Source organism: Aotus nancymaae, unplaced genomic scaffold (assembly GCF_030222135.1).
Source record: "Aotus nancymaae isolate 86718 unplaced genomic scaffold, 86718_ANA_hifiasm-v0.15.2.pri h1tg000049l, whole genome shotgun sequence".
Taxonomy (NCBI): Eukaryota; Metazoa; Chordata; class Mammalia; order Primates; family Aotidae; genus Aotus; species Aotus nancymaae.
The window spans coordinates 12,249,392-12,265,450 of NW_026988463.1; the positions used below are offsets into that span (position 1 = coordinate 12,249,392).

Genomic DNA, 16,059 nt, shown 5'->3' on the forward strand with positions numbered 1-16,059 from the left:
AAGCATGATCATAAAGTAATGAGACTAAGTTCCTCATGTCTGAACTACTGTCTTTTACAACTGGAGTAGACATATGAGAACATGGATACAGATAGCTATCCATTTCATTTAGAGGAAAAAATTCAATTATTGGTTTATTATCTTTTATCTCTTAGGGCTAACATTCACCATTTCCTATTACATTTCAATAAGGAGAAAAATGCATACAATTTTGAAATTTTTACTTAGTACTTATTCCTTATCACAACAGATAAAAACAATATTATGTCAATAGAGGTGTTTTAAATTTGCTCTACTTTTATGCAAGAAAAGTAAAAATTTGATTTTAATCCCATTTCAAAAAAAATGAAAGGTAGCATATCCAATGATAAACTGAAAATGTGACTCCCAGCAATATGGTAGTTTAGATATTAAGTATCTTAAGTGTTACAGCTCTTTTAGAATTTGTCTAGCAGGTTTTCCATTTAAAAAAAAAAAAAAAAAAGTATCTTCTTTTAGTTCCTTTCCCCTGTTTCTTGAATGGTTTACAGTGCTTTTAGAACGAAATTTTAAGATTAGTTTCCAATATAAAAATGCTGTACGGGGCCGGGCGCGGTGACTCAAGCCTGTAATCCCAGCACTTTGGGAGGCTGAGGCGGGTGAATCACGAGGTCAAGAAATCGAGACCATCCTGGTCAACGTGGTGAAACCCGTCTTTACCAATACAAAAAATTAGCTGGGCATGGTGGCGCGTGCCTGTAATCCCAGCTACTCAGGAGGCTGAGGCAGGAGAATTGCCTGAACCCAGGAGGCGGAGGTTGCGGTGAGCCGAGATTGCGCCATTGCAGTCCAGCCTGGGTAACGAGCGAAACTCCGTCTCAAAAAAAAAAAACTGTACGGCCAAATGTGGTAGTTCATGCCTATAATCCCAGTGTTTGGGAGGCTGAAGAGGGAGGATAGCTTGAGACCAGGAATTTGAGACCACCCTGGGCAACAGAGTAAGATCCTGTCTCTACCAAAAAAAAAAAAAAAAAAAAAAAAATTAGCTGGCATGGTAGCACACACCTGTAATTCCAGCTACTTTGGTGGCTCTGAGGTAGGAGGATCACTTGAGTCCAGGAGTTTGAGGCTATACAGTGAGCTATGACTGTATCACTGCACTCCAGCCTGGGCAATAGAGCAAGAACCCCATCTCAAACAAACAAAACCCAACCTTTCAAATACAACAACTTCTTTCATGTGATATTTATAACTCTAATTCAAAAATTTCACATGCTTTTTGAACCAAGATGCATCTTTTTTCTTTTGTTTCTATAAGTAGAATGTTGAATTTTTTTTTGTTGTTGTTGTTGTCTGAGACAGAGTCTTGCTTTGTCACCCAGGCTGGAGTGCAGTGGTGTGATCTCGGCTCACTGCAACCTCTGCCTCCTGGGTTCAAGCGATTCTTGTGCCTCAGCTTCCTGAGTAGCTGGGATTACAGGTATGTACCACCATGCCCAGTTAATCTGTTGTATTTTTAGTAGAGGTGAGGTTTTGCTATGTTGACCAGGCTGGTCTTGAACTCCTGGCCTCAAGTGTTCCACCTGCCTTGGCATCCCAGTGTGTGAAATGTTATCTTAATATGATGTAATTACTGTACCTTTTCAGTCTAAAGGGAAAACATTTTATGTAGCATATTAATAACAAAAAGTAGTTTAGTTTGAGTTGAGCAAGCCAAGGCAAAGCATAGAGTGGCCTTGAGTTTTCAATGGGACATATGAGGATTGTATGTTACCAAAACAAGGCAGAAATGACACTTTCTGGGAAGCATAATGGCAGGCAGGCATGGTCTTGGAAATTATTTCTGAATAGCTGGATTTCAGTTATGGGGTATGAAAGAGGGTGGGAGAGAGGAGAGGTGATGAGCAGCTATCTGTGAGTTAGAAGCTCCAATGTATATTATTTAATTATAGGACAATAGACAGAATAAACTTCAGAATCATGAAGAGTGAAAAAAAACCCTGAGGAGTAGTCGAGTGAGGGTTAGATGAACCATCTTGGTAAAAGCAAAGCTGGAAAACTAAAGAATACTCTAGAATTGACTTTGTATTGACTCTGAAGTCAGTACTAGGTAATAAACAGATCGTAGTTTCAGTTGTTTATTTCTCAAACAGACGTCAAGGTAGTTAAGAGAATGAAGTGGTTGGACTTTGGCAAAAATTTATTATGTATTGTTTAAATAGTATTATGTGAAGGCCTGATCCTGTAAGAACAAGACAATTTAGAAAAGCCAACTTCCTCATATTATCTTTCGAGCTTGGATACAGTAGGCATCAATTGGATTCTATTCAATACTTGTTTCACTGTTTCATCAGATAGCAGTGTAGGGGCCAAATGTAGAATTGTACTTGTTTCATCAGGTAAGGACTTGAAAACAATTATACTGAAAGGGCAAAAGAACTGATGAACTACTTTTCCTTTCTCTTAAAAATAAAATGTTTAAAATGATGGTGGCTATTACTAATTATTACTGCTACTATTACATTAGACACTTGGTGAAAATAACACTTTCTTCTCCAAATATAAAACATAAGGCTTTAAAAATTTTAATTCAACAAAGATTCACAGATTTATAGTTTTCTGCTGTGAATAGTTTATCTTGCAGTCAAAGGGGACAAAGTCACATCATGAACTTTCCTTCTGAGCCCGGGACTCAAACAGACCATGATGCGTACTGCTAGTATCTTGATTTAAGAATCCTTGTTTTATAATACCTTTTTCATTTATTTGTTAAAATAAAGTATACATGTACAAAAGAGAGATTTTAAAAAGAAGAGTGCAAATTAATCCATCCTACTTCAGACTTCCAGTCCTTCTCCACAGAGGTAACTACTGTTAGATTTCTATGGCTCCAGAAGATGTTTTGTGAATTGTTCACCAAGGTTATATATAAAATATGCAAAGGAAGTATATGTGTGGGATAATACCATTTATATAGTTTGGTAATTTGCTTAAAGAATATCACAGAATCTAGCTCTTTCTTCTTAATGGCTGTATCTAACATATGGATGTATTATTCATATACTTATGTTACCAGATTTTTGCTATTACAAATAATGCTACAATGAATATTCTCATTCATTTTGGGGGCATCTTTTGATGACACAGCTATAAATTAAATTTCTAATAATGGAACACACACTTACAATTCTAATAAGGTCACTTTGCCTCCCAAATGGTTGTATCAATCTGTAGTGCCACTTACAAGGTAAGAGAGTACCTTTTGATTTCTCCCCTTCCCCACAATGTACATCATTAAGCTTTAAAGTAAGTTTAAATTTAGAAACAAAACCTTCTCTCACCTAAGGGTACTGGTGATATCATGTCAAATAATACATATAACTAGTAGGCAGTAAAGATCTATAAGATATGAAAAGAATTAGTGAGAGCTGGTTTCTGACTCAATGGGGAGATATAGGCCACGACTGTCAAAAGCTCAGGGCAAGCTTTCTCTTCAAACCAAACATTTATTTTTAAATTTCACAGAATTTTTCTGTTGTTCCAGGATAGAAACCTTGGGCACAGAACTTATTTTTTTCTTCAGCTCCATCATGGCTGAGAGATGTAATGAACAGATTTGAGATATATTTAGAATAAAATTAACAGGTATGGTAAGGGATTGGATGGTAGGTTTGGAGAAGGAGGTCACAAAAGATGATCCTGGGTTTCAGGCTTAAGCACCTGGGTAGAGCACTTACTGAGATAAGGAATGCATGCTGGCCATTAGGAAATACAGTCTTGGGCATGTTTGAATAGGAAGTGGAGATGTCAAAATGGCATTTGCCTACACGGGTCCGGATTCAGGAGATCTTGGCAGAGACTGGAATTTGGAAGTTGTTGCTTATGCAGTATTTGAAGCCATGGGATTTTGCTGAGGTAGAGAATACAAATAGAGAGGAAAAGAAAGCTCTTAAGAAAGCCAACAATTAGAAGCCCAGTTACAGGTCAGATAGGGACGGAAGATCCAACAAAGGAAAGCAGAGGAAGTTACCTAAAAAGGCGGAGGAACCAGGAGAGTGTAAGGGTTTTTAAAGGGAGCATGATCAAGTATGTCACTGTTTCAATCCCTGGAGGAGCTACTTTTGTAAAGCGATGGATGTTAAGTCAGGCTGAAGGGGGTCAGGAGTGAATGAGAGGCAAGAGTACGAGTGCAGTTACTGTAAGCGTGTTTTTAAGATGCTGCCGGCCAGGCACGGTGGCTCATGCCTGTTATCCCCGCACTTTGGGAGGCCGAGGCAGGTGGATCACAAGGTCAAGGGATTGAGACCATCCTGGCCAACATGGAGAAACCCCGTCTCTATTAAAAATACAAAAATTAGCTGGGCATAGTGGTGTGCACCTGTAGTCTCAGCTACTTGGAAGGCTGGGGCAGGAGAATCACTTGAACCCGGGAGGTGGAGGCTGCAGTGAGCCAAGATCGCACCACTGCATTCCAGCCTGGGCAACAAAGCGAGACTCTGTCTCAAAAAAAAAAGAGAAAAGAAAAAAAAAATGATGCTGCTCAGGAAGAGCAGGAGAGAAAGTAAAACGCTGAAGGTGTTAAACTTGAAGTTGGAAGATACTTGAGCAAGTTTGTAACTGATGAAGAGCAAGAGAGAGGGAAGGGGAGAAGAAAGAACTGAGAATAAATAATGGGTGAATGAATAAAAGCACAAGAGATAGCAGGTTCCTTGACAGCAGTAGGAAGGGGCCAGATGTACAAAGACATCCTTTATTAAGAGACACTTCCTCTATCATAATAGGAAGGCAATGAAGATTGGCTATTGCTGCAGGAAGCTTTAGGGCTTTAGTCTGGGACATCTAGGGAGTTCCCTGATGATGGCTTTCAAGTTTTCAGAGAAGTTGAAAGAAAGGTCATCTGTTGCAAGTGAGATGGGTAAAGGGAAAGTTAATTTTGAGGCCAGTGAAGGAAGTTTGGAATAATCACTGTAGACTGTGAAGAGAAAGTTGAAAAGAGAAACATGGTTATGTATTACCAAAATGCTCCAACTAGCAAAGGCAACAGCCAGGGGGACAGAAATCAGGAAACTCCTTGGCATGTTATTCACTAGCTCTAAATGGTATCATTTTTATCAGAGGAAAAGACCACAAAATACAAAACTAGAACATTTAGCAGTTGTTTCTAAAGTCTTTTTTAAACTGTATATAATTTTAGTTAATAACAATTGCAACCCAGCAATTCTACTACTAGGTGAAATAAGACTTGGAAACAGGTACTCAAACAAATACGTGTACACACATGTCCACAGCAACTCTATTTACAATAGCCAAAAGGCAGAAACTGCTCAAATGTCATCAACAGATGAATGGATAAACATTGTGGCACATCCATACAATGGAATATTATTCAATCATAAAAAGAAATTAAGTACTGATACATACTACAATGTAGACGAAACTGAAAAACATTAGAAGGAAAATAAGCCAGATATAAAAGCTCACATATTGTATGATTCCCTATTTACATGCCATATCCTGAATGGGTAAATTCAGAGACAGAGTGCAGATTGGTGGTTGCCAGGGAGTGGGGGGAAGGGGGCATGAGAGCAACTGCTTAAGGGCCAATTTTATGTTATATGAATTTCACTTCAATCATTAAAAAAAAAAAGAACAGTTAGCGAAACAGACTTTAGGATACTAATTTCTCAGTAATCACATTTCTTATTTCCTACCCATTCCTGGCTGGCCCCTATCACCACCATAATTCCATTAACCATTAATCATGACTTGATCTTTTAACAATATGAATACTACAATAAGAACTACATTATATATTCCTCATCACACTGCATTTTCTCTCTCTCTCTCTCTCTCTCTCTCTATAGAGAGAGAGAGTGAGCAAGCGCACACCTCTATTTGCCCTGCTGGACCTCATCCTTGTATTTCTAGCACCTTCCACAATGCTTACCATATGTAGAAGTTTTAATAAACATGTTTTACTTAAGTTTGCACAGTATACTTAGAGCGTATAACCGAGTTGCTGTTTTCTAAGAAAAGAGAATACTATGTCATATTTAAGAATAAATTAGCAAAATAATTTTCTATTGGCAAGTGATTATCATGGGGGCAAAATCAACAATGTTTCACTTCATTGTGGAAATCTGGAGTTTGGAGTTATTTTTAAATTGCTGATGATTGTGGCAATGAAGACAAAATGCAATTATGTTGTTCTGAAGGGTAAAAGAAGACTAAAAAGGAGAGGCTATGAGAAAAAAAGTAAAGAAGGCCATGAAAAAGTGGTAGATTTTTCCACTTAGAATTAATATGAAATTCAAGCTGCATTAAAGAAGGGAAAGCATGGCTGGGCGCAATGGCTCATGCCTAAAATCCCAACATTTTGGGAGGCTGAGGCAGACAGATCATTTCAGGTCAGGAGTTCAAGACCAGCCTGGCCAAAATGGTGAAACACCTATTAAAAATACAAAATTTAGCCAGGTGTGGTGGCACACGCTTGTAATCCCAACTACTAGGGAAGCTGAGGCAGGGGGTGGTGGGGTGGGGATTGCTTGAACCTGGGAGGCAGAGGTTGCAGTGAGCCGAGATCACACCACTGCACTCCAGCCTGGGCAGAGAAGTGAGACTCCATCTCACAAAAAAAAAAAAAAAAAAAAAAAAGAGAAAGCATTTAAGTACTCTCATAGAAGATTAAAAAGTAGTAACTGAAAATCACAAATTTTGGGTTATATTTCAAGGGTGCTAATTTGCCAATTATAAAATAGGTTCTTCTTCAACGAATTTTAAAAAGTGTAATGCAAAGACACCAGAAATAAAATGGTGGTTTGTTCTGTAAAAGCTGTGCTATCTGCACTGAGTAAGCAAACTTCCACCAGCACTTCCTGTCTGAAACAAAAGCAGGGCTCCACAGTGTGCACATAAATATCAACTCCAGAAACCACAAAGACCAAACAGCATTTTGATCAGGAATTTTGATATCGTGACTATTTTCTGATTAAAAAGGGAGCAACAATATCAAGTTAACTGAAAAATTGCTCAAATTAGTGTTTGAAAAAAGTTAGGCTCTAGACCAATGGAAATATTGCCTTTGATTTCAACATAAGAAAGTCTACTACATCCTTATTAAGTACACAGAATTGGAAAAGGAGGGGAAGTGGCAGGTGGCATAGACCTCAGAATTCTAAACCAACATCCCTTGCCTGTAAGGAAGTCCCACAATCTTCTCTTAGAAATTAAAAAGCAAAATTAAAGGAAAAACTAAAATGCTAACAGGACTGCCAATTATTTCAGACTAACACTTTGTAGGTTTCCTGCAATAATCTGCAGCATGAGGTCAGGAAGACAATGTTTCAACATTCAGCTTTGGAAATTTACAGGAGCTTTGATAACTCTCTGGTTGGCTGCTGCTTCTGTTGCCATGGAAACAGACTGCTAAAAATGGGGCATGTTTCTTTAAACTCATCATACCTTCACACAAATTCCTTTCTCCTTTATGTCAAAAGTTGGAATGAATTTAAAGTATGCTTCTCATGTTATGACAGTATGATGTCAAGCCAGGGGGCCTGGTACAAAATGGCAGAAGTAACATTAGCCTGAGGCAGATATACATAAAGATATTATACACATCTGCATTAAAAAAAAAAAATCTCATTAGGTTAAAAAGTAGTAGAAATAATGTCCACAGTGGGATCAATGTAAGTATAACACAAATAACAGGCACTTCAAAAGTAAAATCATCCACTTAACTGTATGATCACCAACAATGCAGAGGTTAAAACAATATTTGATTTTTCAAACAATTTTTAACCTGCAGAATCATGTTGGTTCTTCCCTTTAACTTCCAAATTCCTTATCTATATGGTTCCCAAAGAAGATAACATTTACTTTACTTATTTTGGGAGCAATAAAAATTCTACATTCCACCATGGTATTAGAATTTCAGTGTGTAGCTATAGGTAGAGCTAGTACTACGAGTTAAAGCTCTGCTTCTGAATCCCTCTATAGTAATGTACATTGTATAGAATATTGCATGTTTCCTAATACAAATTCATAAGGTGGGCTCTCTGAATAAAAGAACAATTAACAATGAAACAGGGACACAGGAGAATATTGTTTACCTCCATTTTTTTCCAGAACAGTAAGCACATGCTACTCTGTTGAAGTCAGATGATCCAGACTCAATATCTTGGTTTTTCTTTCAATTTTGTGGATTCAGGAATGAGACTGATACAAACACACACTCATATATATCTACATATACACACACAAGTGTGCAATTTGCCCAGCAAAACAGAAAGACAACTAAGAACCGCTATAACTTGTGTGTTATCCCAATATCATAGCAACTGTGCGAGATGATCCAGATGATGATGGGACAAGCAGCCATGCAGAGTCTGGAGGGGTGCCGCATTATCCCTTGCCACATACAACAGCCAATTGTTTTGGTATTAGAATGTCATGTTTCATAAAAGTAGTATGTGTAGAAACATTCTGACGTTTGGATGTTTTTGGTGTTTAAATTCCAAGACAGACAATCTACTTCTCTACTGTTTAGATTCAAATAAACAAGAAAAAGTGCAACTCTAGCACATGATCAATCATGCTGGAATGCAGAGACTGGACACTTGCACCTCCTCGGAAATCATATTCAGTTGGGAAATCGCCAGCCTGTGGGTGTTCACCTGCTTCAGCAGCCTTAAAATTGGTTTTATTTTGCCCCATACTGCAAAGGACAACCAAGTAGGGCAAACAGAGCTTTAAGGTGGGCTCCCTGTTTGTCAGGCTCCATCCTGGGAGCTTTACTGCTATCACCACATCTAATCCTCCTAACAACTCTACATGGTGGGTACCAATATTTAGTTTTACAGAGGAATTAAACATTTATCCAAGATCACACAGCTAGTGAGAGGGAGAGCCAGAATTAAGGAGGAAAATTTTAGTTTTTCCACAAGATAATTTTTCTAAAGGAAAAAAAAAGCATACAAAAAGAAATATTTCCTAATATGCTTTTAAGTTTTGGCTACTGTACCAAATAACCTCATCAAATAACCTCATCAGTGCTTTAAAATAGAGATCACACTATCTCTATTTTATAAGAAATCCTGTACCTTAAAATTCCAATAGAAAAAGTTCTTACATCAGTAAGAACTGACTGGTGTTATGAACTGAATTGTGTCCCTTTCAAATTCCTATGTGTGACTGCATTTGGAGAAAGGGCCTTTCAGAGGTAAAGTTAAATGAGGTCATGAGGTTGAGACCCTGATCTGACAGGGTTAGTGTCCTCATGAGATGAGACACCGGAGAGCTCACCGTCTCTCTCTCCCTTGTGCACGCACAGCAAGAAGGCTACAAGCCAGGAAGAGACCCACCATCAGAAACTGGCCCTACGAGGCTTCCCAGTCTCCAGAACTGTGAGGAAAGCAACTTCTGTTGTTTAAGCCACGCAGTCCATGGTATTTTGTTATTGTAATCTGAGCTAATACAACTGGGAAGACATGAATTTTAAGATTACCCTCTTTGCCATTCTGATGCCTGTTCAAAAACCCAGATAAAGCAATCTTTAGGAAACAATGGAAAACCCAGTGTTTCAAACTTATCTACATTTTTTCCTGAAAGCTTTCAATAAATTAGAGTGCTGTTATGATAGTACAGATGCTTCTTTACTTAGGATGGGTTTAAGTTGAAAACCGTAAGTCAAAAATGCAGTTCGTACTCTGATAAACCCATCACAAAGTCAAAAATCCTACACTGAACCACTGTGAGCAGGGACTGTATCACCTTAATGAGGTGAGAGTGATATGATTAAATAGTAGTGAATGCCTACCCTGATGCTGAATGTAGGCTTTAAAATGGTTTAAACAGTATGTGCCTTTTTTCCTTTAGGTGATGGAATCAGGAAAATCACAGCAGCCCCAGGAAAACTTTCCTGATTATTCTATCCCAGGAGATAAACATCCTCCCGTGAAGTAATATTTACCGAGTGAGCAGCAGATGTCATGGGCCAGCAGGTACAAGCACAGTGGGGAACAAAACAGACTTAGTACCATCCTCATAGATCTTACAGTCTTGAGGGGGAGAAGGATATTGAATAAATAATTGTGATAGATACATACAAAGACTAAAAGGATCTAAGTCAGTCTGAGGAGGAAGCAGTGGTACCGAAGGACCTCTGTGAGAAGGCAACATCTGAAGTGAAACTGAAAGGGTGAGCTGCAGATGCTCAGGCCAGGGGCTGGGCAGGGGAGGCATTCTAGAAGGGAGAGTGATAAAGGAGAGGGAGTCCAGCTGCTTCTGGAAACATAGGCAGGGCCTTTTATCCCACAGATTTTTGAATTTATCCCAAGTACAATGGAAATCAATTACAAGGTATGAGCCAGTGGCACAACTGAATAGGATTACATTTTAAGATGATGATGATTTATTTTTTTGAGACAGGGTCTCACTCTTGCCCAGGTTGGAGTGCAATGATGCAATACGATGATCACTCCTGACATTAGCGGAGGGTGAAGGAATGAAGAGGGCCAGAATATGTTGGTGGAGGGGAGAGGGGAAACCAGCAAGGCAGTGCTTTTTCTGCTGGAGTAAAGACACCTATAAATATGTTATCTGAGTAAAGGGGGCCTGGTCAGGGCTGCTGGCCATGGTGATACAGTGCTGTGGACAGATTTCTGAGTATTTCTGAGGTCGAACTGGCAGCTTTGGCGGCAGGACTTGGTGACAGGTTCTAAGGAGGTCAAGGAAGGTGTCAAGAATTGCTCCCAACTAGGTTCCTGGCAGGAGCCACTGGGTGGACAGAGGTGCCATTTACTGAGATGGGGAACCCTGGAAGAATGTTTGGTGGGAAGAAATAAAATGCCTACTGGAAACATCAGGGAGGCAGATGGCTGCACAGGTCTGCAGCACGAGAGGCCGAGCTCTCAGTCTGTAATGCTTGGTCATTTGGAACAAAGCATATACAGTTTTCTTCTGTTGTCTTATGTATGTGTGTGTGTTTTAACTTCTGTATTATAATTTAGTTTCTCACTCTTCGGGCTATCAACTCCCTGAATGCAGGGGTTTAAAGAAGTTTAACATATCTGGCATTGTGCTATGTGAAAGCACTCAAACTTGTGGTAAATAAAACTATTTCTAATTAAAAAAAAATATATGTAACTTCATCTCAGTAGCAGTATGCACCTTTTAAAAATATTGAATAATGTCTATGAAGAGTGATCTTTTACTTTCTCATTTGTATAGTATATTGTAAGAATCATATCTTGTATCTTTTTAAATTTACTTTTTGAGACAGGGGTCTTGCTCTGTTACCCAGGCTGGAGTGCAGTGGTGTGATCACAGCTGACTGTAGCTTCAAACTCCTGGGTTCAAGGGATCCTTGCATCTCAGCTTCCTAAGTAGGTAGGTCTACAGTCATGAGTCACCACACTTGGCTAATTATTTTGCAGAGACAGAGTCTTGCTACGTTGCCCAGGCTGGTCTTAAACTCCTGGGCTCAAGTGATCCTCCTGCCTCAGCCTCCAAAACTGCTGGGATTACTGGTGTGAGTCACCATATCCCACTCTTTTAAAAAACATTAATTTAATGGCGACTCACTTGTACAACACTTTCAATTAGTAGAATGTTGGCAGAAAACAAGACATTCCAAAAGAAATCAAAATAGATGTTGCAAAATTCAGCTGCTTTGTAATACCTTCTGTAAGTTTTAACTACTTATTTTAATAGTCTATTTTATTTTTAAAGATGATTAGAAGCAGCAATCAGAAAAGGAAGAGCACCCCAAAGTGGCAGATGACAAAAATCAAACAATAAATAGTAATTTGAGTAATCTAATAATGATCCAGCAATCATTCTGTGCATGCGCAACAATCTTACATATACACATATACACTATATATACATATATAGTGCCATGGGCACCACGGCATTATATGTGGGGTGAGCCATTAATTTATAATGGAACTATAAATTATATCTGAAGGTGATAATTCCAATTATTATATTCTGTTTAAGAAGGCAGAGAGGGGTATAATACTCTTTAAATACTTATGTATAGTAATAATGTGTCTATGAGATGCAGGACATTGGGGGATGAGGTGGAAAAATAGGCCAGACAATTCTTTCTACACGACATATTATGGGGCAATAATAAAGACAGTGCATATTTATATTATAATAGCATAAGGTGAAATGCCATAAAATGGTACAGATACAGTTATGGGAATATACAGGAGAGAATAAATCATCATTAGCTGATGGGATCAAGTGCCCTTCTGTAAGAAATGGCACAAGAATTGGGTTTGAAGAGACAGGGTCTATAAAGCTGGAGTGAGAGGAGCAAAGCACTAAGTAGCATTGTGCAGAGCTTTCTGTGAGGACAGAAATGGAAACATTCAATGCAGCAGCCACCAGCCACATGTGGGTTCTGAGTAGTTGAAATGTGGTTAGTGTGATTGAGGAGCTGAATTAACGAGAAAATTATTTCATTTAAATTATTTTAGATGTAAGCAGCCATATGTGGATAATGGGCAGCACAGGTAGAGTATGTATAATTTCCATCATTTAAAAAAGCTCTGGTGGTTTGGTAAAATGATTTATTTAATCTCGATGTATTTCCATGTTGGATTATTCATAATATCTCAGACAAATGTTCATTTTCTTCTCAAAGCTATTACAGACACATCCCAGTACAATATGTTAATTGATTCCACTGCTGGCTGGGCCAGATACCACAAACTTTCATGTACTTCATCTTGGGTATTAGCCAGTCTGTGGCAGAACCGGAAATATGGCCCCCCCAATTTTGTAACTCCTTCCTACTCCCTTAACACTCATGGTTGAGCCACACAATGACAGGAACCCAGGTCCCCAAGTCACTTCTTGGAAGACAGCAGCCTAGGACAGTTGTTCACACTGGACTGTGTTTTGAGCAAGAAATGCACTTTGATTGTTGTGTATTAATTACTTTGACTAAAACTGCCCTGATTAAAACTGCCCTGCATTTGAGGGTTGTCTGTTAGGGCAGTTTTAGTCAAAGTAATTAACACAACTCAGTTTTCTTTCTGTAGCATCTTATTTTTCACCATTAGAGAGAGTCCTTTATATCAAATACCATTTTTTCCTCTTAAAACCCATTTGCTACCATTTTGGCTGTGATAAATATGGAACATAACTAGCTAGGAGCATTAGTTAATTATGATTCCTTTATCTCAGTAATGACTCATGTTAAAACACTTGTCTGAATTAAATCATCTCAATTTATTTGATTTTTCCTGAAAATTCCTAACTACCAATTCTTCAGTTGTCACATCAGAGTGGCTTGTAATAATACCCTTCTTAGTTGTAGATCCAGAAATTAATTTAAAGCTCATGTATGTTGAGTGTAATTAGAAAATGTTTGAAGCCTTTTGTAGACAAGTTAAAGAGATTCCCTACTGTTGCTCTGACAAAAGAAACTAGTCTAAGGAGAATTTTCTATTTTGAATTTGTTCAGGGGGAATTCATAACATTTACTGCTGTTCTCTCCTAGAGGAGAAAATAATTAAATTCTCCAACCATACATTGGTTGGTATTTATCAGAAAGTTTATATAAGCATCAACAAAGCTGTGAGACGATATGCTTTATTATCCAAACAATTCTCTGCGGTGTGATGACAACTATTCATAGGTGGTCAGCACTTAGAACTTTCTCCTCTTTTAAATTTTCAAAAGGTATTACTAAATTTTCTTGTTAAGGCATCCCATCAATTCTTGAGTCCTACAGTATTTGCTAATAAAAGCTGTTTTCCTCTCATAATAATTTCAGCCAACCAGCATTGTCAACAACTACGAGAATTCTAAAATATCCCAATATAAGGACACAAGCAACTACTTGAAAAGCAGAGTAGCCTTCCAAGCCCTGAGAGAAGACGCATGTCAGAAATTTGAGAGCCCAAGCTTGTGTCTATGTGATTAAAAAATTAAATGAACCAAAACTTATCCCTCCTTCATTACCTAGAAATTTGTAATTCAGACATTAAAAAAAAATTCTAAAGGTTGCTTTCAAACAACCCAAAAACAAGCTTTTCAAAAATCAGCAAAAAACTACTGTTGATATAAAATATAAATATTTTTTAATGAGTGTCCTTTAAAACATGAGGTATAAACTATTAGGGATTATTAATAGTCATTTATATATTTGTCTCTTTTGACAAAACAGAATATATCTAATTAGACTCCAGGACATTTTAGAGAAAAAAGTTAACCGAAAGTATTTGAATAACTGCTGCTATCTCAATCAACTTCCATGGATTCACGTAAACGATGCAGGACCCAATACTTAAAAGCAGATGAAGTTCACCAGGAGGTTGTCCCAAAGTTAAATTCTACGAATCTGATAAGCTGAACATTGTTCATTTGCAGGCAGGATCAGTGACATGCTGAATTTCGGGAGTTCAATTTTGCAAAGAGAACCAAGTTATTTTTATATGTAAAAGTGCCTTTCTATAATTTTTATTTTTTTCACTCTAATTAAATCCAGATCTAATCCTTTCAATGTCACAAACTCTGAGGCAGCAAATTGCCCTTAATGTCTATATATATTATTTTACCCTCAACCCTATCTATTAGAGAAAATGAGTAGAAGTATTTAGCATGTGGGGATATAAAGCAAAACCCAGTTCAAAGCAACTACAGTGAAACATTAATTTTATCAACCAATTATTTCTGTGGAGTGTTTTAAATATAAAGTTTCTCTCCTCTACCTCTCTATATTAATGAATTTAACAAAACAATAAGATATATAATATTTCTATTTTGTAAATATAAGCAGGATTTTAAAATTTAAATTTTAAATAGAAGGAAAAAGAAACAGATGATAAAAAAAGAAGAGAGATGAGAGGCTGGCATTAACGAGGCATCTTATAAAATCACTATGAGGTAGGTATTGTTTCTCCTCATTGTACAAACGAGGAAGTTAAGGCTCAGAGCAGTAAGCTTGTCCAGGATCACAAACCTGGTAAATGGTGCATGTAGAATTTGAACTCAAGTATTTCTCACTCCAGAGTTTATGCTCTTTTGCCGTTAAACTATTTCACCTGTATAAATCAAAAGCATGGTCAGAATTGTTAGGGAAAAAAATATATTATGTAATCATCTCAACTCTATTTTGTGGTTCCAGATGATGATTCTCTTACTCTATTTTTACATTTTTAATCCTTGCTTTCTATGTGCCTTAATCCCACTGCTGTTGTGACATCTTTTTATTTCTCCTGTTCCATTTTCCTCTACTTTCCTAGTTTTTCCAAGTACACAAAATATGTTTTAAATTGATAGTATTACTAGGAGCTTGACACTTGAACTTGACTTAAATGACAGATAATTCTCAAACTTATAAAAAATTAATAATTTAAGAAATTTAAGTTCCCCTCAATGAGACTCCAGAAATGCATCCTAAAAATTCCACTGGCATTGATTTTTATAAAAATCTACAATAAGACATATTGTGCACAAGCAGAGGCAACTCCATTGTTTGCGCCCCAGCAACAGCTATTTATACTTCACTGTGTGCCATTTATTTCTACCTAGGAGTTTTCCCTACCCATACCCAAAAGTAGTTCAACTATAGCAAGTCTAACTCTTGTTTCTTCTTCTTATCATTTGAAAGAAGCTCAAATTGCTACTTAGGCCAATTAACACTATATTTACTCTCTGGGTCTCTGTAAGACAAGCAAGAGCAAGTGGGGAGGCAAGAGGGTGGCTGATGGCAGCAGCTGCAAGTAGAGAGGCTGAAAAATGGGTTACTGTAGGGTTTTTTTTTTTGCCTCCCAAAGATGACAAGGAAACCAATTTTCAAATTAAACAAGCATTGACATGAGTGACTCTCATGTCTCAAATTCAGGAAAACTTATTCTCTGTAGACCGTGAATTTCTTAAACACTGGCTACAGTAAGGCACGCTGTGCACCAGTCTTGCCATGCTTCTGTATGCCAGGACAGAGGACAGCAATGCCCACAAGTTTGGCTATTTCCTTAAATCAATCAGGGAGGTACCTATGCAGTGTTTACTAACAATAATAATCGACAGTATTTATTCTCAAGCTTATTCTTTGCTTGC

The 16,059-nt window shown here is 37.7% G+C and overlaps 1 protein-coding gene and 1 pseudogene across 4 annotated transcripts in view; one reads left to right on the top strand and one right to left on the bottom strand.

The window, feature by feature from the left end:
* MRTFB (myocardin related transcription factor B) overlaps positions 1–16,059 on the bottom strand; it is a 203,132-nt gene that overhangs the window by 60,468 nt on the left and 126,605 nt on the right. The gene's annotated exons all lie outside the window — the stretch shown is intronic.
* LOC135269136 (U7 small nuclear RNA) lies at positions 422–465 on the top strand (annotated as a pseudogene).